The sequence below is a fragment of the Taudactylus pleione genome, unplaced genomic scaffold, assembly GCF_031769625.1.
Source record: "Taudactylus pleione unplaced genomic scaffold, aTauple2 ptg000560l, whole genome shotgun sequence".
NCBI lineage: Eukaryota > Metazoa > Chordata > Amphibia > Anura > Myobatrachidae > Taudactylus > Taudactylus pleione.
The window spans coordinates 1,172,818-1,200,459 of record NW_028284962.1 but is presented as its reverse complement, the minus strand read 5'-3'; the positions used below and the strand labels follow the sequence as shown (position 1 = coordinate 1,200,459).

The 27,642-nt window shown below is 41.5% G+C and overlaps 9 pseudogenes; all 9 read left to right on the top strand.

Annotated features, from left to right (window-relative positions):
* The first annotated feature begins 6,459 nt into the window (after positions 1-6,459).
* LOC148481811 (5S ribosomal RNA) lies at positions 6,460-6,578 on the top strand (annotated as a pseudogene).
* A 351-nt stretch (positions 6,579-6,929) lies between these two features.
* Positions 6,930-7,048, top strand: LOC148481810 (5S ribosomal RNA; annotated as a pseudogene).
* A 580-nt stretch (positions 7,049-7,628) lies between these two features.
* LOC148481809 (5S ribosomal RNA) lies at positions 7,629-7,747 on the top strand (annotated as a pseudogene).
* A 350-nt stretch (positions 7,748-8,097) lies between these two features.
* Positions 8,098-8,216, top strand: LOC148481808 (5S ribosomal RNA; annotated as a pseudogene).
* Positions 8,217-8,565: 349 nt separating this feature from the next.
* On the top strand, positions 8,566-8,684 carry LOC148481807 (5S ribosomal RNA; annotated as a pseudogene).
* A 116-nt stretch (positions 8,685-8,800) lies between these two features.
* LOC148481806 (5S ribosomal RNA) lies at positions 8,801-8,920 on the top strand (annotated as a pseudogene).
* Positions 8,921-9,670: 750 nt separating this feature from the next.
* LOC148481805 (5S ribosomal RNA) lies at positions 9,671-9,789 on the top strand (annotated as a pseudogene).
* A 9,303-nt stretch (positions 9,790-19,092) lies between these two features.
* LOC148481804 (5S ribosomal RNA) lies at positions 19,093-19,211 on the top strand (annotated as a pseudogene).
* A 350-nt stretch (positions 19,212-19,561) lies between these two features.
* LOC148481803 (5S ribosomal RNA) lies at positions 19,562-19,680 on the top strand (annotated as a pseudogene).
* The last annotated feature ends 7,962 nt before the right edge of the window (positions 19,681-27,642 follow it).

Below are 27,642 nucleotides of genomic sequence, written 5' to 3'. Positions count from 1 at the left end.
AGGCACAGGGGTGGGGTTTAGGGGGGAGGGACCATTACATCCTGGCAGTTGAAAGTTTAACTGTTTGGTGTCTGCTCCTTATCCACCACCTACATCCCATGGCATCCCTGTGGATCCCTGTAGACCATGAAGAAGAAATATATATATTCAGTGGGTAAAATAAGTATTGAACACATCAACATTTTTCTCAGTAAATATATTTGTAATGGGGCTATTGTAATTAAATTTTCACCAAATGTCAGCAACAACCCATGCAATCCGCACATGCAAAGAAATTAAACCATAGATGTCCATAAATTAAGTTATGTTTAATAATGTGAAATTAGAACGTAAGTGAAGGAAATATAGCACAAGTAAAGAGGGAGGTGCTGCTAGGTAAATGCACAGGAGTATACACCCAAATAATAATCAATAAACATACATGGAACAAAAATGGTACATTATAACCAAAAAGCGCTCCCCACTCAACATGTGTAGCAGATAGGACACAACTATGTTTTCACACAAAAAAAGGGCAATAGTCACCAATAATAATGGTATATAGAAATTCCAAGTCCTGGATATTCACTATTTAAACTTCTCTATTGAGGTACTGGTCAATTTTCCCTTAGGGTAATTCCATGTACATGGAAAAATAGACAAAAATAGGATAATAGTGCAGTATGTCTCAGACAACAAAAGCTTTTAATGACAAATTTGCACTTACAATCACGAAATGTATAAAAGGCATATAACAAATATAAGACTGCGTCCAGCCCCCGTCCACGTGTCGACATCCACACCCAGATGTATAATGGAAACAGTGGTACCGCTACTCCGGATATAGGGATCCACTAGGATGAAGTCCACAAGAGGAGGCTGCAGATAATGCAATCAGTTCAGAGGGTGAGGCCGCTTAACGCATTTCGGACATCGATTAGTCCTTCGTCTGATGAAAATTGACCAGTACCTCAATAGAGAAGCTTAAATAGTGAATATCCAGGACTTGGAATTTCTATATACCATTATTATTGGTGACTATTGCCCTTTTTTTGTGTGAAAACACAGTGGTGTCCTATCTGCTACACATGTTGAGTGGGGAACGCTCTTTGGTTATAATGTACCATTTTTGTTCCATGTAATAATGTGAAATGACACAGGGAAAAAGTATTCAACACGCTTACTGAAATGTATTTAATACTTTTTACAGAAGCCTTTGTTGGTAATGACAGCTTCAAGACGCCTCCTGTATGGAGAAACTGCATTGCATTTTTTTTATGGAGCGGCCTCCTGGCCACTCGCATTGCTGTGGGTTGCCACCCACAGCTAACGCGAGCGGCCAGGATGATGGTCGCAATGGTCAAGATCATCACGACCATCGGGCTTGCGACGAGACCCTTGTGGTAGGGTCTCGTGGCCGCAAGCCCCAGAGAGCTTTTGGTTCAAACAGAACATCACAAGTTATGTCAGTGGGGCCGCCCCCAAATGGTAGGTGTTCTCATGGGAATGCCTCCATCTGGGCAGCCACCCCCCCGGCTCACCCACCAAAGGGGGCGTGCTGTCACTCAACATCGACAGCATGTCCTCTTTGGTGCGAGACCCGGAGCGACGGACTGCCTGTCGCTATCTGGGTCTCGCGCATACGCATGACTGAGCCGGCTCTGTCGTGCGCATGCGCTCTGGGCCACCATCGACCCGGTTGCGAGCGCTCAGCGCTTGCGACCGGGTCTGAATCAGGCCCTCTGATCTTTAGTTCTTTCCATAGATTTTCAATTGGATTCAAGTCAGGTGATTGGCTGGGCCATTCTAGCAGCTTTGTTTTATTTCCCTGAAACCAATTGAGAGTGTCATTGACTGTGTGTTTGGGATCATTGTCTTGCTAAAATGTCCACCCTCATTTCATCTTCAGCATCCTGGTAGATGGCAGCAGAGTTTTATCAAGAATGTCTCGGGACATTTTTCCATTCATCCTTCCTTCAATCCTTCCTACCAGTACCATATGCTGAAAAACAGCCCCACACCATGATGTTCCCACCTCCAAAATTCACTGTGCCATTTCTCCTCCAAACATGGTGTGTATTATGGCATCCAAAGAGTTACATTTTGGTCTCATCTGACCAGACTATATTCTTCCAGTATTTCACAAGCTTGTCCAAATGTTGTGCAACAAACTTTAAATGAACTTCGACATGCTTTTTCTTCAGCAATGGAGTCTTGCATGGTGAGCATGGCCATGGCGGTTGAGTGCAATACTTATTGTTTTCTTTGAAACAATTGTACCTGCTAATTCCAGGTCTTTCTGAAGCTCTTCACAAGTGGTCCTTGGCTCTTGGACAACTTTCCTGATAATTCTCTTCATTCCTCTGTCAGAAATCTTGCAAGGAGCACCTGGTTATGACCAGTTTATATTGAAATGATGTTCTTTCCACTTCCGGATTATGGCTCCAACAGTGCTCACTGGAACATACAGAAGTTTAGAAATCCTCCTGCAACCAATGCCATCAGTATGTTTTGCAGCAATAAGGTTGCGAAGGTCTTAAGAGAGCTCTTTGCTTTTACCCATTATGAGATGTTTCTTGTGTGACACCTTGGTAATGAGCAGGGCCATAGCTAGGGTAGTGCGGCCGATGCCATCGCAAAGGGCACCACAGGTCAGGGGGCGCTGTTTGGGCCTGTCAAATTTCTGTTTATTATCATTCTCACTTGTAGCTTCCTCTTATTTCATCCCAAGCATCTCCTGGCCTCCCCTATCTCTTCCCTGGCCCTTCCCCATGAGGCCATTTTTTGGGTGCATTATGTCCCTTTCAAAAATGAGGGGGACGCCAATGCTCTTTCTGGCACAGGGCACCAAAAAGTCTAGTTACGGCTCTGATAATGAGACACCTTTTTAAGGGTCAACAGTTGGAACTGAACCAGCTTATGTTAATTTGCACTGACAATGGGCAGGATTACTTTCAAATTACTGATAGATTTCAGCTGGTGTCTTCACTTTCCATGTCTTTTTGCACCTCCCATTCTTCGTGTGGTCAAGACTTTTTCCCTGTGCATTTCACATTATTACACATAATTTATGTACATCCATGGTTTGATTTCTTTGCATTGTGTGGATTGCATGGGTTGTTGCTGACATTTGGTGAAAATTTCATTACAATATCCCAATTACAAATATATTTACTGAGAAAAATGTTGATGTGTTCAATACATATATAGAAATCACAGGGGCTCTGCACTCACCATAATAGCTAACAATAATAATAATAAACATAATAAACAGTGGGGTTTTGGTTCATGAATTGATCAATGCATTTAAGCTTGCAGCCCATCGTCACGGGACCCCACTTTACTGCAAGTCCCTACTCTATTGCTCAGAATTATAACATGGACATAGCCATCACATTAGTGTTAAACTCAGGGTATGCTATCAAGGTTTAAAGCTCACAGCAACTTTGCTTTTAAATGTGAGACAGTTACCAAGCACACCTGTTGCAAAGCACCTAGGAAAACAGCTGACAAGTTAGATAACTAATTAAAAGGGGTGCATGAAAAAATGTGATCACAAAAATTATTAATTATAAAAATTAATCATAATAAACAGTGGGGTTTTGGTTCATGAATTGATCAATGCATTTAAGCTTGCAGCCCATCGTCACGGGACCCCACTTTACTGCAAGTCCCTACTCTATTGCTCAGAATTATAACATGGACATAACCATCACATTAGTGTTAAACTCAGGGTATGCTATCAAGGTTTAAAGCTCACAGCAACTTTGCTTTTAAATGTGAGACAGTTACCAAGCACACCTGTTGCAAAGCACCTAGGAAAACAGCTGACACAAGTTAGATAACTAATTAAATGGGGTGCATCAGAAAATGTGATCACAAAAATTATTAATTATAAAAATTAATTATGATAAACAAAAAGCACATATATATATATATATATATATATTAGGGATGTGCAGGCTCGGTTCTACTCGGTTCCGTTCGGTTCTTTTTACCGGATCTTATTGGGTTTCAGCTGTCACGAGTTTTGGATAGCCAATAAGGTTCGGTAAAAAGAACCGAACGGAACCGAGTAGAACCGAGCCTGCACATCCCTAATATATATATATATATATATATATATATATGAAATACTGGCGGCACTCAGGGGACTTTTAACAAAAGGTAAATATCTGTGCTCTAATCAACGTTTCGGGGCATGGAAGCCCCTTCCTCAGGATACACAACATATTGTGTATCCTGAAGAAGGGGCTTCCATGCCCCGAAACATTGATTAAAGCACAGATATTTATCTTTTGTTAAAAGTCCCCTGAGTGCTGCCAGTATTTCATTTCTATATTGTGGGGGATTCGTACCCCAAAGGAAGGCACCGGGAGCAAGCTGTTTCTATATTGGAGAGGAGTGCCGGATGGAATTTGGACTTTATATATATATATATATATATATATATATATACACACACACATACATATATATATATAGTGTGTGTGTATATACTGAATCAGCCAGCGAATGAACACTACCAGTGGATGAGCATTTTTAGGTTTATTACAGTAACCTTACATTTTAGTGCATAGAATCTTAGATTAGGTCTATTAACTATGTTTTATTGATGTAAGTCATAGTATTAATTTACTAGACTTGTCTGTTTATTTGCTTGCATTGTGCATTCATTCACTGGTAATTTCTACACCTCTCCTGTTTTTGGCTATAACATTCTAACTCTTTCTTCAAACTTTACACTAAAAATGTACAATAAAAGTATTTATAGTAATAATGATGGCACATGTCTCAAAATAGTTCTATGTTGTATATTCTACATATACCATCCCCTTAAATATGATAAATATGAGAAATCCCTTAACCGCATTCCACTCCATCGGAGGTTGCAGGGTTGCTAAGTCACCATATAAACAAAAACCTGTTACTATATCCTATGGGGTAGGGGACAGGGGTGCAGGTAAATACAAGTAATATACCCACATACTGTAATATTAAATCAAATTAGAAAATAAAACACACATCACCAGAAGTAACCTTTTACAAAACAATATATATACAAAAGAATAACAAAAGAACGAAAAAAAAAATAGAAAAATATCTTGAGAGTGTATTGCAGAATCCCCCAAAAAATTATATATACCAAAAATCTACAAAATACTGACAATTATATTAGCGCACTCTACAAAAATATTTAGCATGTTGTACTTGTTAAGCCCATTGGACACCACAGTTCCTAGCATGAATATCCACTTGGCTTCCAATTTCTTTAACAACAGTGCTCGATCGCCTTCATGATAGGGCTTTGGCACCCAATCAATAATGCTACACTTAAACATGGCAACCTGGTGTCCAGCTTACAAAAATATGTTTTGCCACCGGCTCGTCAGTAACACCTGTCAGTAATGCTTGATGTAATGAACTGAAAAGCGGAGGTGGTAATTCCAACAATAAATCGCACAGACAAACCAACACATATCACATGATCCATGTGACAATGTAGTTTATAACGTATACGTATAAATTACCCACTGTGGGGATGTGGAAAGGTACTTCCTGGAATGACGGAGCAGCAGGTGACACAACCAGTATATATAATTCATCCAGGTTCCTGATTGTTCAACAAAGTGGTCATATTAGAGGGTGTTTGATGCACTGAATGCATTAATAACTGCTTGAGATTTTTTCCCCGTATAAATGCCATCATGGGGGGCTTATTCATGCAAAAATAAGATGCACTCACATCTCCATCTGATTACCAACAACTGGCCCCTACCCCATAGGATTTAGTAACAGTTTTTTGTTTATATGGTCACTTCGCAACACTGCGACCTCCGATGGATTGGAACACGGAAGCGTGTGTCCACTAGCTTGCTCGGAGGAATGTAGCATAATCATGGCAGGATGTTAGTCCCATTCTTTGGCTGGAGCGCATGCCAGGTGATGGCGTAAGTTCCAGGGTTGAAGCAGTGCGGTGTTCACCTGTACTGGTGTAAGAGAGGTGCGGTGCAGTGCCTGCTGCCATGCAAGTGTACTTTTGTATCCTACCTTTCGTCGCACCCTCTCACCTTCAGGCCGTATGGGACACAGACTGTCCTGGAAAATCCAACTGAAACAACGCCGTAGCTAATTTTAAACTGCAATAACAGAATTTTCTATGACATTTTACATTTATTTTATAAATGTATCAATGAATTTACTGGAGTTAAGAAGTAAAAGAGGTCTAAAGTTAAGGTTTTTGAAAACCTACAGCCACACCACACTGGACATGCCCAATCTCGTCTGATCTTGAAAGCTATGGGGTTGGGCCTGGATAGTACTTGGATAGGAGACCACATGGGAATACCAGGTGCTGTAGGCAATTTTATACTGCCATAACAGACTTTTATATGACATTTTACATTTATTTAATCAACTCATCAGTGAATTTTTCTGGAGTTGAGAAGTAAAAGAGCTCTAAAAGTAACCTCATTGAACACCTACAGCCACACCATGCTGGACATGCCCAATCTCATCTGATCTTGGAAGCTATGTAGTGTTGGGTCTGGTTAGTACATGGATGGGAGATCACCTGTGAATACCTGGTGCTGTAGATAATTCTATACTGCCATAACATACTTTTCATGACAGTTTACATTTATTTTATCAACTTATCAATGAATTTACTGGATTTGAGAAGTAAATGATTTCTAAAATAAGGTTTTCGAACAATTTCAGCCATACTGCACTAGACATGCCCAATCTCTTTGGATTTTGGAAGCTATGCAGTGTTGTTCCTGGTTAGTACTTGGATCAGAGACCACTTGGGAATACCAGGTGCTGTAGCTAATTTTAAACTGCAATAACAGACTTTCCTATGACATTTTCCATTTATTTTATCAATATCAATGTATCTGAATTAAATGGAGTTAAGAAGTAAAAGAGGTCTAAAATTAAGGCTTTTTAACACTTACAGCCACACCACACTGGACATGTCCAATCTCGCCTGCTCTTGGAAGCTATGCAGTGTTGGGCCTGGTTAGTACTTGGATGGGAGACCACTTTGGAATACCAGGTGCTGTAGGTAATTTCATACTGCCATAACATTCTTTTCTATGACATTTTACATTTATTTTATCAACTTATCAATTAATTTACTGGAGATGAGAAGCAAATGAGGTCTAAAATTAAGGTTTTCGAACAATTTCAGCCACACTGCACTGGACATGCCCAATCTCTTTGGATTTTGGAAGCTATTCAGTGTTAGTACTGGTTAGTACTTGGATCGGAGACCACTTGGGAATACCAGGTGCTGTAGCTAATCTAAACTACAATACAGACTTTTCTATGACATTTTACATTTATTTAATCAATGTATCAATGAATTTACTGGAGTTAAGAAGTAAAAGAGGTCTAAAATTAAGGTTTTTGAACACCTACAGACGCACCACACTGTACATGCCCAATCTTGTCTGATCTTGGAAGTTATGCAGTGTTGGAGCTGGATAAACTTGGATGGGAAACCACATGAGAATACCAGATGCTGTAGGTAATTTTATACTGCCATAACATTCTTTTCCATGACATTTTAGATTTATTTTATCAAGTTATCAATGAATTTACTTGAGTTAAGAAGTAAAAGTGGTCTAAAGGTAATGTTTTTGAACACCTGCAGGGACACCACACTGGACATGCCCAATCTCATCTGATCTTGGAAGCTATGTGATGTTGGATCTGGTTAGTACTTGGATGGGAGACCACCTGGGAATACCAGGTGCTGTAGATAATTTTATACTGCCATAACATATTTTTCTATGACTGTTTACATTTATTGTATCAACTTATCAATGAATTTACTGGATTTGAGAAGTAAATAATTTCTAAAATTAAGGTTTTCAAACTATTTCAGCCACACTGCACTAGACATGCCCAATCTCTTTGGATTTTGGAAGCTATGCAGTGTTAGTACTTGTATCAGAGACCACTTGGGAATACCTGGTGCTGTAGCTAATTTTAAACTGCAATAACAGACTTTTCTATGACATTTTACATTTATTTTATCAATGATCAATGTGTCAGTGAATTTACTGGAGTTAAGAAGTAAAAGAGGTCTAAAATTAAAAAAGTTTTTTGAACACTTACAGCCACACCACACTGGACATGCCAAATCTCATCAGATCTTGAAAGCTATGCAGTGTTGGGACTGGTTAGTATTTGGATGGAAGACCACCTGGGAACACCAGGTGCTGTAGGTAATTTCATACTGCCATAACATTCTTTTCTATGACATTTTACATTTATGTTAACAATGTATCAATGAATTTACTGGAGTTAAGAAGTAAAAGAGGTCTAAAATTAAGGTGTTTGAACACCTACAGCCACATCAAACTGGACATGCCCAATTTCATCTTATCTTGGAAACTATGCAGTGTTGGGCACGGTTAGTACTTGGATAGGAGACCCCCTGGGAATATCAGGTACTGTAGGTAATTTTTTACCGACATAACAGAGTTTTCTATGACATTTTACATTTATTTTATCAATGTATCAATGAATTTACTGGAGTTAAGAAGTAAAAGAGGTTTTAAATTAAGGTTCTTGAACACCTACAGCCACACCTCATTGGACATGCCCAATCTCATCTGATCTAGGAAACTATGCAGTATTTGTCCTGGTTAGTACTTGGATGGGAAACCACCTGGGAATACCAGGTGCTGTAGGTAATTTTATACTGCCATAACATTCTTTTCTATTGCATTATACATTCATTTTTATCAATGTATTAATGAATTTAGTTGAGTTAAGAAGTAAAAGAAGTCTAAAGTTAATGTTTTTGAACACTTACAGCCACACCACACTGGACATGCCCAATCTCATCTGATCTTGGAAGCTATTGCAGTGTTGGGACTGGTTAGTACTTGGATGGAAGACCACCTGGGAATACCAGGAGCTGTAGATCATTTTTAATAATGCCATAGCAGACTTTTCTATGACATTTTACATTTATTTTATCAGCTTTTAAGCACTTACAGCCGCAGTACATTGGAATTGCCCAATCTCATCTGATCTTGGACGCTATGTAGTGTTGGGCCATTTTAGTACTTGGATGGGAGACCGCCTGGGGATACCAGGTGCTGTAGGTAATTTTATACTGCCATAACTTTCTTTTCTATGACATGTTACATTAATTTGATCAACTTATCAATGGATTTACTTGAGTTAAGAAGTAAAAGAGGTCTAAAGTTAATGTTTTTCAAGAATTTCAGCTACACTGCACTGGACATGCCCAATCTCTTTGGATTTTGGAAGCTATGCAGTGTTAGTACTGGTTAGTAATTGGATCGGAGACCACTTGGGAATACCAGGTGCTGTAGCTAATTTTTAACTGCAATAACAGACTTTTCTATGACATTTTACATTTATTTTTTCATTGTATCAATGAATTTTTCTGGAGTTAAGATGTAAAAGAGGTCTAAAATTAGGCCACACTACACTATACATGCCCAACCTTGTCTGATCTTGGAAGCTATCCTGTGTTGGTTCTGGTTAGTACTTGGACGGGAGACCACATGGGAATACCAGGTGCTGTAGGTAATTTCATACTGCCATAACAGACTTTTCTATGACATTTTACATTTATATTATCAACTTATCAATGAATTTACTTGAGTTAAGAAGTAAAAGAGGTCTAAAGTTAATGTTTCTGAACACCTACAGCCACACCACACTGGACATGCCCAATCTCATCTGACTTTGGAAACTATGCAGTGTTGGGCCTGGTTAGTACTTGGGTGTGAGACCACCTGGGAATGCCAGGTGCTGTATGGAATTTTATACTGCCATGACTGACTTTTCTATGACATGTTACATTTATTTTATCAACTTATCAGTGAATTTTTCTGGAGTTGAGAAGTAAAAGAGCTTTAAAAGTAACTTCTTTTAACAACTGTAGCCACACCACACTGGACATGCCCAATCTCATCTGATCTTGGAAGCTATTGTCAGAGCCGGATAATTGGCTGAGACAGGATCAGTTTAAAATTAGATCTGCGCGACACCATTTTGCGAATGGCAATGAGACACCATTTTGCGACTGGCCACCCAGCGCCATTTTAGTGAAACTCGCCATTATAAGTACATACGGCGATGCTATTATTAGCATCATGCAATCGCATATCTCATCATACATATACACATTAAATACGCACAGTTGCGCTGTTATCACGATGCACATTCCTAAACCCCTCATACTTACACACTGCACACTTACATAAATGGTTGCATAGTTTCAAAGTGTAATATTCAAGGTTTATTCATTTATTACTAACGTTGTGAAATAAAGACTATTTGGTATCTAAGGTTTAGTACATGATAAGCGGACCATGTTTGGTGTTGTACTGATCTACTCTCCGATGTCATCGGTGAGAAGATCGCAACATGCATCCGCAACTTATGAACTGTAGAGAGTTAAAACACTAAAATGTACTATGTAATGTTAGCAGCTTAGATTTGCATGCAGCGGGAAAAAGGAGACAAAAGGCTGTTGGAGGCTGACCTGTGTCCATTTGAAGTGACCTGTTAAATGTCCTGTAACAGAAGACCAAGAAACTGTTGAATGCTACTCCAATGAGATTGTTTGCCTGTTTACATTTTGTACAGAGGGTATATCAATATCACCATATAATATAGAATATATTAAGACCAAAATATATTAAAAACAAATCCTTATACAACTAGAACCAAATATATAAATAGGTGTGTAATCACATCCCAGAGTCAGGTCCCAGAACAAGTTTACATAGAAACCAGCATATCAATAGATGGCTAACTGAAACTACAACCTAATTAGCATTTGTATACCAGTGGCCTGCTCTCACACTGTGGGGACAGGAGTTTCAAGGTAGGGTTTGGGATGTCCTTTTATGGAAATGGCCTCACAGGTGAGGGGAGGAATATGGCATTCACACTGGGGACACTCCCAGAGAAAATAGGCTGAGAACATACATGCTGGCAGACACACTTGGAACAGTGAACTGCGAGAGAGAGGTCTTCCTCTCACAAGACAACCAAAAATGGGACTTTGTACCCCTGGAATATGGCTAAGTATATTGTTGTTAAACTGTATAGTAGTTAGTCTATTTGGGTCTCTGTAGCTAGTTGTGTGTTAATTTGTAATGTAGCTTATAAAGATTGTATGTAACAAGTTTGTAGTTAAAGGAATTCAAAACTATGTGTTAGCATACAATGGATGATATAGTGTGATCTAACCTGTAAGATTATCATCCATGCTGCAGTATACAATTATTTTTGTAGTGTGTGAAACAGAACTATGGTATTTGTACTTGAGTACAAGTACTTGATTCATTGGAATGGTGAATTACTAGTAGTGTGATCATGGCTATAAGACTGGCATAGGTTTGGTGTTATTTCAGTGTTATGATAGAATGTGTACTGTGAGTACTGGTATTTTGGCCACTATATGGTGCTTACTATCTGAATAAGTTTGTAGAGTATCATGAATGTAATCATAGGCTGGTATCAGTGTTATATCATGGAAGTTTAATTAATAACAGCTTTGAATGGTATAAGTAATAACCGTGTGTAAGGTAGTCTGCAGTTTTGTTAAAGATGGTTACCAGCAAGTGGGTTAGACAATGGCATTACATGTGATACTCCCCTCCCCCCCATTGAAACATGTGCTTGATTCATGGAAGTTGTGAATTAATAGCCTTGTGATTATAGTTATAATTCTACCCAGTTTTGTTGTTGTATAGTACAAATATGTTGTTGGAGTTATTATAATTGTGATCATTAATGGATATATGATTTACAGAGTTACAACATAATGTGAGTTTTCTTACTTTCAAAATGGAGTGTATTATGTGAGTTTTCAAAATGGAGTTTGTTTAGAGACCATGCGGTTTGGACAATAGGGCATGTGTCATTCCCAACCCCCCCCCACACACACACCCACACACACACCCTCATCAGCCATCTTGGACATGTGCTCTCAGCAGACATCTCTCTCTCTTTCTCTCTCTCTCTTTCTCGCTCTCATTGTATGGTTGTATTTTGAAGTTTAATCACTGTTTTATGCATATTTATATCAACTGTACCTAGTCATTGTATAAATTTATTTGCGCTTATTGTATTTAGATCACAGCGTGTAACTATCTGTACTTTTCTTGAATAATAACTTTTGTGAGTTGGACCACAAGTGCCAAAGTCTAAGAGCATTTATTGGGGTGTGCGACTGGTCATAGCACTACTTAGCACCCTCTATGTTTAGAGGTTTATAGGCAGGAATGTTTAGAGGTTTATAGGCAGGATTGTACCAAGGTTTAATCAGGATATAACAGATGGGGGCTTTCAGTGTGAATCACACTATCTGATACACGGTAACACTCGGTCAGTTGTCTCTCAGCAAAAGGGTGGAGGCACCATGACAGGAGACGCATTTAGCCGTCGCCTGTTACCTTTTTGTTGCTGAGAGCGCACTGCCGGTTATTGCATAAAAGGAGTGCTGATTAGAATCCAGGGACAGGGAAGGAAAAAGTTAGTTTTCCCTCGTTGATAGAATTGTATGTTTAAAAGGGGAAGTCACATTATTGTGTATGCGACCAGTTGCACAATAGCGTATATGTATTTCCGGTCTTGCTGCCACATGTTTTAAACAAAGCCGTTGAGATTACATTATCAATTGATGTCAATAAGTGGGTTAACGTGCATTTTTCTGCGCAGGAAAAAAGTGTGTAACTGTGAGTATTTGTTTAGGGTGTAACACGGGACCTAAATTTTAAGGGTATCGTAGGATCCTTAAGTGCTAGGCGTAACGAACGGCCTAGTGACTCAGTAGCAGCTTACCGGTTACTTTACACAAGGCAGGTGTATGGGTTGTTATTTTTGTTAGGGTTCGGGTGCCAGTGTGATTATAGTATTCAGTTAGGCTTATTTGAGCACTATAATTGAACTGCATGGTTTTGGGATAAACTGTGATTGTGAACTGGTGAGAGGGTGGATGAAATCAACTGGAAAACAAAGGGTATATATTGCTCCCTAGCAGTTGAAACGTAGTCAAAAAGGGATTTCTGAGTGGAAGTGTCTTCCATAGGTGAGTGGAGGCGTCTAGATGTCCTCCATAGGGTTTGTGCATACACCCTTTTTTCAAGATGTCCACAGGTAAGTGAAAATGTCTTGACTGTCTTTCACCAGTCTAAATCTTTATTGAAAAACATAGGGTTCTCCCAGGATGGGAGCCACGCAAACTGTAGAGATGTTAGACAATTATGTGCTGCTGTGTGAGGCGCCGCTTGGTTCGGCATGCCGGATTATGCATACTAAGTACAGTGTTTATGGTAGCAGGTACTGCGATGTATGGTGTAAAATGATGACGAAGAGTGTTAGACCGTATCCAAGAATTGGTAGCTTTGATAAGGATTTATTGAACAATGTCCGAGATCACATCAGCCTGGTGCATACTCAAGTTAAAAAGGTAAAGTATAATGACTGTTTAAAGCTGTGGCTGCACGAGGGCAACACGTGGCGTAAGGGTGTGCACGCAACACAAGCCAGCGTTACGGGCACAGTACAGGGAAACGCACACGTGATGCCAAATTGTGGTGTGGGTGCACCGTTGAATAGTGCGCACGCACAGCAAAGTAGCATTGTGGAAGGTAATGTCGGTAGTTCACGAGCACCACCACTACCGTATGCGGATGGGGGTGTAGGTACAGTTGATGTAAAAAAAATTTTTTATAAGAAGAATGTAAGAAGTAACTTGTACCCTCTCTTGAATAATCACAGAAAAAAAAACATCCCAAGGAGAGACCCAGAGTGAGAAGCCAATGGCTGACAGTATTCAAGCTCTTGAAACAGTGTCTTCACAGCCACCAGACACCTACTCACCAGTGCAGCTACAAGTCCTCAATACATACCATCCTGCGCAGTCACAAACTACACAACCCTAACACACATATCACATACAGCCGTAAGACACATTCCATACCCAGTCACAACCTCCACATTCAACCCCTCAGCCAGTTCCGTTCCACACTCCCCAACAAAAAAAAAATGTTTTTTTCCTTTTCATATTGCATTTACATACAGGGGGGTACTATTGAACAGCTGTTCCAATAACACAACAGACAAAGCTGCAAAAAAGGGGCAGCAGGTTTAAGAATAAATATGTCATACGGTTGATCAAAGGGTGGCTTTTCCAAACTGGTGATATGCAGGAATTAATTGAGATGCAAAATTTGTGTTCCATACAGGAAAAGGTAGTCTGGAGATAAAAGGGATGTGAGCCGGATTCCTCTGGAGAGATGGACAAGGTAAGCCAGTGGCTCCCAAGGCATATTACCCAAGCTTGGTTGAGGCAGCGCACGGTCTGACTCTGACCGGCTTGAGGAAAAACGTTGGGAAAACAATGCCACCCGAGCCATCACACATCCCTCCGACGGACAGACCATTTCAGGTAATGCAAATTTAAAGCATCCAATTACTACCCTGCAGGAATCTCAAGTATGTATTAGTGTGCACTGATGTGTTTTCTAATTTGGTTGAGGCATATACAGCCGCCACTAATACTGCTGGGTTCACTGCTAAGAAAATTGTTCAGGAGTTTTGTATGCAGACACGGTATCCCTAGAATTATTTAAAGTGATAGGGGTACCCATTTCACAGGTGTGGTCATCCAGAAGCATGTGTAAGTTGATGAGTAATAATAGCTCCAGGACCACCCCCAGGCCCCCTCTAAATCTGTCCCCATTTGAAATATTGTTTGGTAGACAACCTCATTTGATTATAAGTCCGCAGGAAGATCTGAAAGGTAACAACGAGGTAACTATAAGGTATCTTATAACAATGAGTAAACAGCTGAAACAGCAACAGCAGAAACTGAAATTGTTGTCACATGATATGCCTGAAATAAACTGTCATGATATTGAACCTGGAGAATTTGTTATGATCAGAACTTATGTTAAGGTTGTCTGATAGATCGGTGGGAAGGTCCATATCAGGTGTTACTGATGAGTACGACTTCATTGAAGGTGGTAAAGAAAGATACCTGGGTCCATTCCACTCACTGTAAGGAGGTCAACCAACTGGTGGAGAGACAAGGCGGAATCGAAGCAGATAACGCAGACCCATCGATTGCAAGCCTGTTCCGGGAAGGTTAAAGGTTACAGTGAGATACCTGAGCTAAAGAAATTTGTAGATCCTTGTGTTAGAAATGGCTTGGCCTGCTGAGGTTATCTTTCGTGCTTTCTCCCAGAGTTCTCATTATCTTGGGTTGTTTCGGGATCTTTGGTTTCTGTGTCAGATGACAGAGGACGGAGCGGGGAGCTGATGGTGATATCGATGGAGTGGAGTTGGGAGAAGGAGCCATACAGAGACACAAGGGCGGTATCTGACCAAACTCAGTTCAGTAATTGTTTATGTTATATGGGAAGAATACTTCCAGAGATTATGACCCTTACACATGGTGAAATGCTTGGTATCCATAAAAACACACTATCCCCATATCTTCACACACAGTATGACAAAGTGTGGAAAATAAGCAGAGAAATTGAGGATAGTGGTAATTGATAGTAGAATGGATACCAAGGTAAATGTAGAACTAGAAGGTACCATCAGATGATGTATAAGATTTAGACATGCATAAAATGTATTATTAAAATGTTATTTTAAACATCTCAAATAATGTAAGTCCCTATTCCCCCTCAATACTTCCTTTATAGGATTGGTGCATCCCCACATCCTTTCCCATGATCTCCCAAGATCTGCGGTGTGTGTATAAGGGTAGTTTTATGTCCCCTCCTAGAGACACATTATTGATGGATTAAGAACCAGCTTGTGCCATCCCATAATATAACATTAAAATGATATGTCATAATGTAAACCTAAATTAATTTTTAAATCAGAGTATGATAGCATGTTGCTTGCTATCAAAGGGTGGACTGTCAAAGCCGGATAATTGGCTGAGACAGGATCGGTTTAAAATTAGATCTGTGCAACGCCATTTTGCGAATGGCAATGAGACGCCATTTTGCGACTGGCCGCCCAGCGCCATTTTAGTGAAACTCGCCATTATAAGTACATACGGCGATGCTATTATTAACATCATGCAATCGCATATCTCATCATACCCCATATACACATTAAATACGCACAGTTGCACTTTTAACAAGATGCACATTAGCGAATGCATAATACCCCGCATGCGAATGCTGTTTATTAGCTTCATGCGTATGCATCTGCCCCAAGTTAAAAGTCCTCACTACATAAATACAGTGGCGCCCTTTTTCCCAAACCCCTCATACTTACACACTGCACACTTACATAAAAGGTTGCATAGTTTCAAAGAGTAATATTCAAGGTTTATTCATTTATTACTAATTTTGTGAAATAAAGACTATTCGGTATCTAAGGTTTAGTACATGATAAGCAGACCATGTTTGGTGTTGTACTGATCTACTCTGTTTCAACAGCTTTCCGGTGTCATCGGTGAGAAGATCGCAACATGTGTCCGCAACTTATGAACTGTAGAGAGTTAAAACACTAAAATGTACTATGTAATGTTAGCAGCTTAGATTTGCATGCATCGGGAAAAAGGAGACAAAAGGCTATTGGAGGATGACCTGTGTCCATTTGAAGTGACCTGTTAAATGTCCTGTAACAGAAAACCAAGAAACTGTTGAATGCTACTCCAATGAGATTGTTTGCCTGTTTACATTTTGTACAGAGGGTATATCAATATCACCATATAATATAGAATATATTAAGACCAAAATATATTAAAAACAAATCCTTATACAAATAGATCCAAATATATAAATAGGTGTGTAATCACATCCCAGAGTCAGGTCCCAGAACAAGTTTACATAGAAACCAGCATATCAATCGATGGCCGACTGAAACTACAACCTAATTAGCATTTGTATACCAGTGGCCTGCTCTCACACTGTGGGGACAGGAGTTTCAAGGTAGGGTTTTGGGATGTCCTTTTATGGAAACGGCCTCACAGGTGAGGGGAGGAGTATGGCATTCACACTGGGGACACTCCCAGAGAAAATAGGCTAATAACATACATGCTGGCAGACACACTTGGAACAGTGAACTGCGAGAGAGAGGTCTTCCTCTCACAAGACAACCAAAAATGGGACTTTGTACCCCGGGAATATGGCTAAGTATATTGTTGTTAAACTGTACAGTAGTTAGTCTATTTGAGTCTCTGTAGCTAGTTGTGTGTTAATTTGTAATGTAGCTTATAAAGATTGTATGTAACAAGTTTGTAGTTAAAGGAATTCATAAGTCTGTGTTACCATACAGTGGATGATATAGTGTGATCTAGCCTGTAAGATTATCATCCACGCTGCAGTATACAATTGTTTTTGTAGTGTGTGAAACAGAACTATGGTATTTGTAATGATCGGTGCTGGTTGATATAATTGTTTGAGATCCACTGGTGAGCTGTGTTAGGACCTGGAACCTGGCTATAAGACTGGCATAGGTTTGGTGTTATTTCAGTGTTATGATAGAATTGTGTACTGTGAGTACTGGTATTTTGGCTACTATATGGTACTTACTATCTGAATAAGTTTGTATAGTATCATGAATGTAATCATAGGCTGGTATCAGTGTTATATCATGGAAGTTTAATTAATAACAGCTTTGAATGGTATAAGTAATAACCGTGTGTAAGGTAGTCTGCAGTTTTGTTAAAGATGGCTACCAGCAAGTGGGTTAGACAATGGCATTACATGTGATACTCCCCTCCCCCCATTGAAACATGTGCTTGATTCATGGAAGTTGTGAATTAATAGCCTTGTGATTATAGTTATAATTCTACCCAGTTTTGTTGTTGTATAGTACAAATATGTTGTTGTAGTTATTATAATTGTGATCATTAATGGATATATGATTTACAGAGTTACAACATAATGTGAGTTTTCTTACTTTCAAAATGGAGTGTATTATGTGAGTTTTCAAAATGGAGTTTGTTTAGAGACCATGCGGTTTGGACAATAGGGCATGTGTCATTCCCAACCCCCCCACACACACACACCCACCCCCTCATCAGCCATCTTGGACATGTGCTCTCAGCAGACATCTCTCTCTCTCATATGGTTGTATTATCTCTCTCTCTCTCTCTCTATCATTGTATGGTTGTATTATCTCTCTCTCTCTCATTGTATGGTTGTATTTTGAAGTTTAATCACTGCTTTATATTTATATAAACTGTACCTAGTCATTGTATAAATTTATTTGCGCTAATTGTATTTAGATCACAGTGTGTAACTATCTGTACTTTTCTTGAATAACTTTTGTGCATTGGACCACAAGTGCCAAAGTCTGAGAGCATTTATTGGGGTGTGCGACTGGTCATAGCACTACTTAGCGCCCTCTATGTTTAGAGGTTTATATGCAGGAATGTTTAGAGGTTTATAGGCAGGATTGTACCAAGGTTTAATCAGGATATAACAGTATTCAGTGTTGGGCACGGTTAGTACTTTGATGGGATACCACCTGGGAATATCAGGTGCTGTAGGTAATTTAATACTGCCATAACATTCTTTTCTATTACATTTTACATTTATTTTATCAACTTATCAATGAATTTACTTGAGTTAAGAAGTAAAAGAGTTCTAAAGTTAATGATTTTGAAAACTTACAGCCACACCACACTGGAGATGCCTAATCTCGTCTGATCTTGGAAGCTATGCAGTGTTGGGCCTGGTTAGTGTTTGGATGGGAAACCGCCTGGGAATACCAGGTACTCTTGGTAAATTTATACTGCCATAACAGACTTTTCTATTACATTTTACATTTATTTTATCAACTTATCAATGAATTTACTGGAGTTGAGAAGTAAATGAGGTCTAAAATTAAGGTTTTCAAACAATTTCAGCCACACTGCACTGGACATGCCCAATCTCTTTGGATTTTGGAAGCTATGCAGTGTTAGTACTAGTTAGTACTTGGATCAGAGACAACTTGGCAATACCAGGTGCTTTAGCTATTTTTAAACTGCAATAACAGACTTTTCTATGACATTTTACATTTATTTTATCAATGTATCAATGAATTTACTGGAGTTAAGAAGTAAAAGGTCTAAAATTAATGTTTTTGGACTTCTACAGCCACACCAAACTGGACATACCCAATCTCATCTGATCTTGGAAGCTATGCACTGTTGGGCCTGGTTAGTACTTGAATGGGAGACCACCTGGGAATACCAGGTGCTGTAGGTAATTTTATATTGCCATAACATTCTTTTCTATGACATTTTACATTTATTTTATCAACTTATCAGTGAATTTTTCAGGAGTTAATAAGTAAAAGAGCTCTAAAAGTAACTTTATTGAACAACTACAGCCACACCGCACTGGACATCCCCAATCAAATCTGATCTCAGAAGCCATGCATTATTGGGCCTGGTTAGTACTTGGATGGGAGATTACCTGGGAATACCAGGTGCTGTAGGTAATTTTATATTGCCATAACATTCTTTTCTATGACATTTTACATTTATTTTATTAACTTATCAATGAATTTGCTTGAGTTAAGAAGTAAAAGAGGTCTAAAGTTAATGTTTTTGAACACCTACAGCCACACCACACTGGACATGCCCAATCTCGTCGGATCTTGGAAGCTCTGCAGTGTTGGGTCTGGTTAGTACTTGGATGGGAGACCACCTGGGAATACCAGGTGCTGTAGGTAATTTTATACTGCCATAACAGACTTTTCTCACATTTTCCATTTATTTTATCATGGCTAGTGGTATATACTATACGGCTAGTGGACAGGGTGCTAATGCGGACCTCTTACAGGGTATCGCAAGCCGGCTAGAAAGTCTAGAAGCCTCCCAGTGGCAGCTAGACCAATTTCTACAGAATATGTCACTCAGACAGGATGTTTTACAGGCCTCCCTTGTGACCATGAGCATGCCTGCAACTGCTAATCCGCAAGCTCCTCCGATTGTTGCTGCTCCGGCTTCACCATCGCATTTACATCTACCAATGCCTAGCAAGTTCGACGGGAATACGAAGATGTGCCACAGATTCCTGAATCAGTGTGACGTCCATGTCTCCCTCCAACCATCGAATTTCCCTACTGTGAAATCTAAGGTCGCCTACATTGTTTCCCTTCTGTCCGGTCCTGTCTTAGACTGGGCGTCTCCACTCTGGGAAAGGTCTGACCCTCTGCTGGACAATTATACCGACTTTTTGGCATCCTTTTGGAGGATTTTTGATGAGCCAGGAAGAACTACATCTGCCTCCACTGAGATTACGCGTCTCCGTCAAGGAAGTCGTCCGGTCAGCCAATACATTATACAATTTCAAACCTTGGCCTCAGAACTAAAGTTAAATGAGGAGGCCCTGGTTTCTGGAACGGTCTCTCTGATCGATTGAAAGATGATCTCGACACATGGGACGTTCTGACAAAACTAGAGATAATTTCCCTCTGTAATAAGATAGACCTACGTTATCATGAGGGGCAGGCAGAAAAGAACAGGGGAGACCGGTTCCGACTCCATGCTCCTAATCCTCCGGTTACTCCCTTAACTGAAGTCTCGGGTAACGAACCCATGCAAATCAATCAAGCCCGACTCTCTATGGAAGAACGGCAAAGACGCCGCCAAGAGAACTTATGCATGTACTGTGGAGAGATGGGTCACTTGGTTGCCACCTGTTCCCGGCATCCGGGAAACCCTCATTCCTAACTGGCTCCGGAGACACCAGGTTAGGAGTTATGACTTTGTCTCCAAGTAAGAACGAATCTACTTTGTCTATTTTATTGGAATTAAAACAAGGGTCTCAAACTATTCCTTCTCTCTTTGATTCAGGAGCAGCAGAAAACTTCATTACCGCTGACTTGGCTCAAGAACTTCAGATTCCTGTCAGATCTCTCACCCGGTCCATCACCTTATCGGCAGTACATGGCAGTCAAATTGTCAACGGCACAGTATCCCTACAAACCCATCCTGTTTGTGTTCGTGTGTACCGAACTCATTTCCTTTTTAGTTATTCCCAAGGCTTCCCATCGAGTTATTCTGGGATACTCGTGGTTATGTAAGCATAACCCCCGTATGGATTGGAGCTCCATGCAAGTTCTGTCCTGGGGAATTCCTGTTATGTTTCCTACCTGTCATGTATTAAACCCATTAAAAAGGTTCAAATCTCTGAAACTTCAGATTCCCATCTATTATAAGTCTTTTTCTGATGTGTTTTGTAAAGTCGGGGTTGACACTTTACCACCACACCGAGACTGGCATTGTCCCATTGACCTAATTCCAGGCAAGACTCCTCCTCGTGGTCGGATATACCCGCTGTCGTTGACTGAGACCCAAGCAATGTCTGAATATATTAAAGAAAATCTCCAAAAGGGGTTTATTCGACCCTCCTCTTCCTCCGCAGGCACTGGCTTCTTTTTTGTGTCTAAAAAGGATGGGGCCTCTGACCCTGTATCGATTATCGGGGCCTCAATGACATCACGGTGAAAAATCGATATCCGTTGCCCCTCATCACTGAATTATTTGACCGTGTCAAGGGTGCTACACTGTTTACCAAATTGGATCTACGAGGGGCGTACAACCTCATAAGAATTTGTTCGGGCGACGAATCGAAAACTGCCTTCAATACCAGAGACGGACATTTTGAGTACCTGGTAATGCCGTTCGGACTCTGCAATGCACCTGCGGTTTTCCAGAACTTCGTGAACTACATTTTCAGAGATCTACTGTATGTGTCAGTGGTTGTATACGATATCCTGATCTTTTCCTCTTCCCTCTCTCAACATCGTATACATGTGAAGGAGGTCCTACTATGCCTAAGGAAGAATCATTTGTATTGCAAGCTGGAAAAATGCATATTTGAAGTACCCTCCATTCCGTTTCAAGGGTATGTCATATCCGGATCTGGATTGAAGATGGATTCCAAGAAAGTGCAAGCCATTCTGGATTGGTCCCGCCCTAACTCATTAAAAGCTGTACAGAGAATCTTAGGATTCGCGAATTACTACAGAAGATTTATAAAAGGCTTTTCTTCCCTAGTGGCTCCAATTTCTGCATTGACACGTAAAGGTGCTAACCCCTCACAGTGGCTCCCTGAAACTGAAACGGCCTTCCAGATGCTGAAACAGGCATTCATTTATGCACCCATCCTGAGGCAGCCCAATATCAATCGTCCTTTCTTTGTGGAAGTAGACGCATCGTCCAAAGTGGTGGGAGCGGTCTTATCACAAAAATTCGAAGATAACAAAATTCATCCTTGTGGATACTTCTCTAAAAAATTCTCGCCTGCAGAGAGGAATTACCCAATCGGGTAACAAGAATTATAAGCTGTTAAAACAGCCTTTACTGAGTGGCGATACCTCCTCGAAGGAGCCCAATTTCCTATTACTGTCTACACCGATCATTGGAACTTACTGTTCTTAAAAAACATCCAGTGTCTCAGTCCTTGTTTAGCCAGATGGGCGATATTCTTCTCCAGATTTAATTTTGTCCTAACCTTTCGTCCAGGTTCTCTAAATCAGAAGGCAGATTCTCTCTACCGATCCTTCTCCTCTGGAACCCTCTCTGAAGCTTTAAAAGAGACCACCGTCCTGGAATCCAAGATATTTGCCGCCATCCAGATCCAGCCACCTCCCGGGAGAACCTTCGTTGATCCTACCCTTCGTAAACGACTACTCACTTGGGCACATGCATCTCATTTTGCTGGGCATACCGGCATTCGCAAGACCCTGGAATTTCTACGACGATTCTACTGGTGGCCCGTCATGAAGTCTGAAGTTTCTGAATTAATTTCCTCCTGTACCTTGTGTGCCCAGCATAAAACACCCAGACAACCTCCCGCAGGAGCTCTGATGCCACTCTCCACTCCAACTCGACCCTGGTCTCACTTATCAATGGACTTTGTTATTGAGTTACCCATCTCCAATGGCTTCTCCACTATCTGGGTAGTCATTGACCGCTTCTCAAAAATGGTACACTATATTCCTTTCAAAAAATTACCCACAGCCTCTGAATTAGCTCAAATTTTTGTTCTTCATATATTTCGCCTACACGGACTTCCTGCAGAGATCGTTTCAGACCGTGGAGTCCAGTTTGTGGCCAAATTTTGGAGATCCTTATGTTCCGTGCTCCAGGTTAAACTAAAATTCTCTACAGCATACCATCCCCAAACCAACGGATCCACCGAGAGAGTGAATCAGGACTTAGAGACCTTCCTCAGGATTTATATGGCCTCATCCCAAGATAACTGATCCGATTCCCTTCCATGGGTGGAATTCGCACATAATAGCTCCTACCACACTTCCATTGGACAAACTCCATTCTTTGTCATCTATGGCCTTCACCCCAGAGTACCCGAGTTTAAAAACTTACCCATCTTCGATGTTCCAGCCGTGACTACAACCTTACAAGGTTTCTCTAAAATCTGGACTCAAGTCCATTCCTCTCTTCAGAAAGCATCCCACCGATACAAACTCGGGGCAGACAGAAAGAGAAGAGCCATTCCTAGTCTTAAGGTGGGAGATCAAGTATGGTTGTCTACTCGCAATTTGCGACTCAGGGTTCCGTTCATGAAGTTCGCTCCTTGCTTCATTTGTCCTTTTCCAATCACCGATGTCATCAATACTGTGGCCTACAAGTTAAAACTACCTCCGTACCTTAAAATCCCTAATTCCTTCCATATTTCCCTGCTGAAACCCTTAATTCTCAACCGATTCTTCAAGTCCTTACCCTCATCTGTAAAAATTCAGAAAGAGAGAGGAGTAGAATTCAAAGTTAAACAAATTTTGGACTCCAGGTTCCGTTATGGTCAAATTCAATACCTTCTTGACTGGAAAGGCTACGGTCCTGAGAAACGATCTTGGGTGAAAGCAGGAGATGTCCAGGCTACTCGTCTGATCCGTGATTTCCATTCCAAAAATCCAGGGAAATCTAAAAAACTGTCCGGTGGCCATTTCTAAAGGAGGGGGTACTGTCACGACCAGGACCACGGGTTCACGGGCGGCGTGGTCCTTACCTCTCAGGGCGCTCTGACAGGGTCCTTCCTGCAAGTATCCTGGCTTCTGAAGGTGATCTTGGCCCTGGAGATCGGGTGTAGTGGCTGGCAGAACTGTGCATTCCTGAACAGCACCGGTGACCACTGGGCGGCGCCATCTTGGATCCAGGTCACATGTCTAAATTGGACCAATCAGCTTACAGCTTGGGCTGGAGGGCTAGCAACCTATCCTGCACTACCTGAGGGAATTAAAGGGTTGTCAAGAGGCTCTTTAGTTGCCAGTGCAACATTTTACACAGTGTAGCTGTGTGCTAGTTCCTGAGCTCCCTTGCTTGTATTACTGCAGTCTATCGTGGTGAGCCTGCTAACTCTCAGTCCGTGTTCCAGCTCATCCCACCTCTGACTCCTGTCCATATTGCATGCTCCAGTCACCTGTCCCATAGAGAGTCCTGCCGTCCCTGAGGGTTCTGTGTCCTGGGACGCCTCCAGCTCCTGTGTCCGACATACCTTGTCTCCCTCAGTTGCCACAGTTTGTACCTCCTGCACCTGCCTCCATTCATGAAACACACCCCATTAAGGCTGGCTTCTTTTCAGTGCCAGCAAATGGTCCCACGTACTACTCCCATGTCCACTCCGGATCCAAACTCCAATCAAGTTCTGACAGCAACAGTGCTAAATCAATTGACCCTGCATGACACAACATGCACAGCAATACCAGGATGGATAAACCTTACAAAGTGACCATGGGTTAATGAAGCAAGTACTGTTTTTTTAAGCCTGCCTATCAAGAGCTGGCCAGCTCCTTTCCTAGATGTCTAGGAAACGCTAGTTCAGTGGGAGCAGTGCAGCTTTCCACGGGGGAGTGGAGGGTGAGTTATTCCGGTGGGAGCCTGACAGCTCTCCAATTGGACGGTGAGAGTCACACAACACCTCACACCTTTATGTACTTATACAGGGGCTACCTATTTATTATATCACCAATCTGGGCCTATTGCCCAGAACCACTCTCAATGGGCTTAGGGCCTAACATCCAGGGCCTTACCAGCGTATCAAGCTTTTCAGCCTGCCTACTGCAGGACACAAAGGGACTTGGGCCTAATGCCCGGAATCCTCTATATATATTGCCCCAGGCCTATGGGCCTGCCTAATGTGGGGTCTCAGCTAGTGACCTGGGCCTAAAGCCCTGGGCCAGTTTATACAGGGCTCAGGCCTCTGGGCCTGCCTAATAAGGGCTTCATTTAATTGGGCCTAGTGCCCTCCAGAAGGTGAACAGGCCTAAAGCCTTACTGATGGCCACGGGCCTAGTGCCCACCTATTTGTTCAACTAGTGACCTGGGCCTAACACCCAGGTCGATCACTCCTAACAGGGCCAACAAGACTATGGGGCCTACTGCCCCCCTATAGCACCAGGGCCTAGTGCCCACCTCTTTGCTCACAGGCCTAGTGCCTGAACGTGTCCCCATGGGCTTTGTGCTCCACACCTGGTGGTCTAGGGGGTTATAGGTATTTAGTAGTGGCCCAAAACCGCCTACCCGAGCTGTTGGAAGAGGCTGCAGTGGGATGCTTCGTTAAGCTCTTTTGCATTCCTCCACTGCAGTCCTCTCCAGTCCTCAGCCGATGCTCCGCCTCCCGCCGACTGCCGCCGTCCTCATGGCTCAGCCACCGTCTTCTTAGTTGAGCCCATCTTCTGGCCTCTTCCGCGGCCACTGGAGCTCTTCTTTACAGGACCTTCTTCCTGCCGTGCCGCCGACTGAGCGGGCGGCCCCTTCACCAGATACCCGCCGCTTCTGCATCGTCGGTGCTAGGGACAAACTCACTGTCCCAGCACCGGCTACAGATGTGTCCCAGCCACTTTCCTCACTGGCATGGATGGAGGTGTGTCTCCTTTGGGGTGAGGCTGTGATTATATGATTATTTAATCTGTCAGTGCACCTAATAGATATTTATTGCACCCCAAATCCAGGAATGGTGAGTGCCGTGGATTAGTGCATTTTGTTTATTTGATTAATCTTTTAATTAATCTTTTTGTGATGACATTTTCTCATGCACCCCTTTTAACTTATTTAATCTATCTTATGCCCGCTGTTTTCCTAGGTGCTTTGCAACAGGTGTGCAAGGTGACTGTCTCACCTTTAAAAGCAAAGTTGCTGTGAGCTTTAAACCTTGATAGCATACCCAGAGTTTAACACCATGTTATAATATTCTATGCAATAGAGTAGGGACTTGCAGTAAAGTGGGGTCCCTTGACGGGAGCTGCAAGCTTCAACGCATTGATCAATTCATGAACCAAAACCCCACTGTTTATTATGTGTATTATTATTATTATTGTTAGTTATTATGGTGAGTGCAGAGCCCCTGTGATTTCTATTTAGAAATGTGATCAAATACCATGTTGCACCCCAAATCTAGGAATGGGGAGTGCCGTGGTTTAGTGTATTTTATTTAAATAACTTGTTAATTAATCTTTTTGTGATCACATTTTTTCATGCACCCCTTTTAACTTATTTAATCTATTTTGTGTCAGCTGTTTTCCTAGGTGCTTTGCAACAGGTGTGTTAGCTGATTGTCTCACCTTTAAAAGCAAAGTTGTTGTGAGCTTTAAACCAGATAGCATACCTTGAGTTTAACACCATACCTCCCAACTTTTATGGTCCATTAAGAGGGACACTTCCGAAAAGGGGACGGGGCTTTGCGGGAAGGGACGAGGCATCTTAAAAATGGGGTGGAGCCTCGTGCCAACACTCATTTCTGTCACTATAGGGAGCGTGCCCAGCACTCTCCGAGATACTGGGCAGCCCCCAGGCTCTCCCTACACTGGTGAACAGATGCCGTGCGTTATTGTTCAATCGCGCATTAAAATCGGCAAGTGGATATGTGGCTTTATTTAGCACTGCAGTGCTGGAAGAGAAAAAGCCATTTTTTTCCCCCTGTGTTCTGTTTAATCCCTGCATTGCTGGGGGGAAAAAGCAGTGTTTTCTAATGTGAATTACAGTACAATTGCTTTGCTGAGATATTTATTTGTGTAAACTGACTTGTTATCTAAAAGCACCTACAGTACACTTGTACATACCCCTCCCACTATAAAAATGGAGGAAGTTTTTCGCACTATAGTAAATTTGTTGGCCTCTCACCAAAAGACAGAGGAACAAATGTTACAGTTAGTGACCCAGTCAATGGGCACAACAGGTGCAGGGCGTCTGAAGAAAATGTCTGCCTCAGATAACCCAGATTTGTATTTGCTGATATTTGAGAGGGTGGCACAGCATTTAAAATGGCCAGCAGATACTTGGGCTGATAGATTTGCCCCCTGGTGAGGCTCAGAAAGCCTATGCTGATTTGTCCTCTACTGATGTGAAGAGATACAGTATGACCTAGTCAAAAGTGCTATTCTGGCCAGGTCAGGTCTAACTCCTTCTGGGAAAGTCCAGCTCTTCCATGAATGGGCCCTATTAGTAGGGGTCCCTATTCGGAAGCAGGTTGCAGAACTCGCCAGACAGGGGCGGAGTTGGCTCCAGCCAGAAGACCGCACTGCCACTCAGATTGTAGAGACGGTGGTTATTGACCAGTGAGCGCTGCCGCTGGGTCATACACGCTAATTCTCAGAATTTAGAGGAATTAATTACAGTGTTGGAGCGATATGAGACCGCAGCAAATACGACAAAAATGCCAGAAAGGA